The sequence below is a fragment of the Chiloscyllium punctatum genome, chromosome 3 (genome assembly GCF_047496795.1).
Source record: "Chiloscyllium punctatum isolate Juve2018m chromosome 3, sChiPun1.3, whole genome shotgun sequence".
Taxonomy (NCBI): domain Eukaryota; kingdom Metazoa; phylum Chordata; class Chondrichthyes; order Orectolobiformes; family Hemiscylliidae; genus Chiloscyllium; species Chiloscyllium punctatum.
This window is the reverse complement of record NC_092741.1, coordinates 138829303-138832282: the sequence shown is the minus strand read 5'-3', so window position 1 is coordinate 138832282 and position 2980 is coordinate 138829303. Positions and strand designations below refer to the sequence as shown.

At 40.2% G+C, this 2980-nt stretch overlaps 1 non-coding gene across 1 annotated transcript; it reads right to left on the bottom strand.

Annotated features, from left to right (window-relative positions):
* Positions 1 to 460: 460 nt before the first annotated feature.
* Positions 461 to 566, bottom strand: LOC140473146 (U6 spliceosomal RNA). Its single transcript, XR_011958124.1, has one exon. It is a non-coding gene; the product is annotated as a U6 spliceosomal RNA (small nuclear RNA).
* Between the last annotated feature and the right edge of the window lie 2414 nt (positions 567 to 2980).

Genomic DNA, 2980 nt, shown 5'->3' with positions numbered 1-2980 from the left:
ATTTTACTCCTGACTAATGCACCTAACTTACACATCCCTGAACACTATGGGCAATTTAGCATAGCCAATTCACCTAAACTGCACATCTTTGAATTGTGGGAGGAAACCCATGCAGATACAGGGAGAATGTCCAAGCTCCACCCAGTTAGTCACCTGAGGTGAGAATTGAACCCGGGTCCCTGGCACTGTGCCACCCTGAGAGTACTACCTGGTTTTTGATTCTTTCTTGAAGAGTAGATTATTGGCTTGGCTTCATTTTACACTATCAAGTTGTAGCCTCTTCTTCACTGAGACAGTGGGCACATGACATACTGGCAGTACTTGACCAACACGGGGTGATAGTGAGTCTGCTTTTTTTTGTAAAAAGTTACTTTCTAATCGACCTTTTCAGAGATATTATTACACAAGTCTAGAATAGGTGGGTCTTGAACCTGGGCCTGCTGGTCTACCACTGCACCAGAAGACTACGCTAAAAATACAGATTTGCATGTCATCCTTCTACAGGCACCATGCTAACCTTCTCTGTAGCGTTCCAATTATAGTATATATGCTGCCAAAGCGAGTACATTGGGGCCTCATGGTCCAGGGGTGGGGACACTATCACTGCACCATGTCAGTCTGCCTTCTGTAGCATCAAATATTTCAACCAATGTCTCTTGCTGCACATCCTTCTCCAAAGGTTTGGACTTTGAGAGCTCTGATACTGTACCCATGCATCAGAGTTCATCAACAGATTCCTCTTCAGCTACCTCCTGTTTTTTGGAACTCATTCAAAGTCTGCTGGCTCTCATCCTTGCTGTAAATAGGAGAAATTAATGCACTGTGGCAATGGAGTCAATCCTGAATAAATCCACTCGATCTTGTTAATTACTGTTTAACACACATGAGGAATTACTTACTGGAATAATTTCAGAAGTTCGAACAAAAGTTAATACCTGCTCCATTAGTAATAATGCAAAGGTTACAACCTCTTAATGTACAATTAGGGTGTACACTTATTCTAATCCACAAACCAATCAAACCAGTTTATGCATTTGCTGCACACAGTGTATGAGAGTGAACTTAAGTCACATGGCGTCTCCGTTGAACCAATACATATGCAGGTGATTGTTAACTTCACCTTCTGTAGCAGTTTTATGTAATTAAGTTGTCATTTGAAAGTCTTCATGCACAGACTTGGCAACTTTTTTCATTAAAGAATCTCTGTTCAATAAAAGTGAGTTCCAGAAACATAAATATGCTCCAATCAGCACAACAAGCTTGAATTTAACTCTGTCTCTATTCTCCATGCAATTATTGTCTACATTACTGAAAAGCCCTGTTGAGCAAATTGAGATTTTAGCTTCAAGGCAATGGTATCTTAACACATTAAAACAAAGTCTCTGCAGATCTGTTAGAACAAAAAACAATATCTTTGGAAAATGTTCCTATCGGTTAAATAGTTTAAAATCAGTTTAGTATAGACAGACTGCCTTCTTTTAAAAGCATTGCACATCCATTTTATATAATAGACCTTTAACTTTGAGTACTACAATTAAACAGGAACCTTAGGAACAGTAATGGTCCATTCATCCCCTTGAAACTACTTCAGCACACAATTAGGTTGTGGTTTATCTTAATCTCAAATATTTTCCTTACTCTGTACTGCTTGATAGCCTGACTTATCTCAGTCTTGAAACCACCACATGTCCCACCATCCATTGCTTTTAAGGGGAGAGAGCATTACATTTTTAATACTCGTCATCTGAAAAATTTCACACCTGAGTGATCAAGTTTCAATTTTAAGACTGTGTTTTCTTGTCCTGTCCTGACAAGAAGCATTACTGAACAAATGATAGGCCGTTAAACAGCTTCATTGAATGAACAGACAAGTGACAAGCACTCAGTGCCAAGAAGTGTGAAGTGACACATGTTGGTAAGAAGAACATGGGACGACTGTATAGGCTGAATGTTACGTTTATTGGGCTAAATGCGAGCTGCATTGAGTTTTTTTGGAGTGTCACAAAGCTGGTTTCTTTTTTCTAAAAGGTGTTCCTTTTCTCAAGGATACTCTGTCCTTGGTTTTTATTCAGATGGGTAATAAACTGCTCCCAGTGCCGATTAGACTGGTTTGGTACAGAGCTTAAAGGGTATTGAGAGAAACAGATGAGACTTCAGGGCAAAGTGGTCAGGTTTTAGAAGGGATCTGGAGAATGAAAGAGCAGTGGTCAGCTCTCTAGCTGATCTGAACAGTTTAGTTCAGTTCAGAACTGGTTGGGAGTTCAACAGTGAGCTGTGTGGAAACTCTCTCTTCTGCCGTTCTAACTTCAACCTGTAAGCATCTAAACCTTTTTTTTGTACTGTGTTTTAAAGGGGATTTGTTATTGAGACTGTTGTGTATATTTAGCATACTGTGTCTAGTTTGGATAGACTGAGTTCTGTAGGGGTTGTTTATTTTGTTCTTTGTGCTTCATTGTGTAATTTTGTGAACAAATTTTTTTGTCTGTTTGAAATCTGGTAGTCAACCTCGCTAACTTAATCCGGGTAATTTTCACTGTACCAAAACAAATTGCAAAGTTATGGTCTGGGCTGGCTGAAGAAGAATGTTCTGAATGTTCTGGCTTAGTCCACAACAGATGGGATTCTAACCTTAAGGCCTCCAGATATTTTGTACTGTATCTTACTAAACTTGCCTCACTAACCAGCAATCCCATCCTCTACTGTCCCTCATATCCAATTTTAGCCCTGTCCTATCATGCACTGGTCCTGGAACAAATTGCCATCACTGGATATCCACCTGAAAGACCAGCATTCCTTGCGTGCATGTCATCTCTAAAAGAACATCATGCATCCAGACAAGCACTGCCAGTCTGGAGTTGCCCTGCACAGTTCCTGAGATTTACCCTAAATATGGATTAAGGTAACTGAAGGAAGCTGTCTCCTCATTTTGCAGGCAGGAACCTGGAGGTCCTGTTGGATGGGGTGATGCAATTGCAGGGCT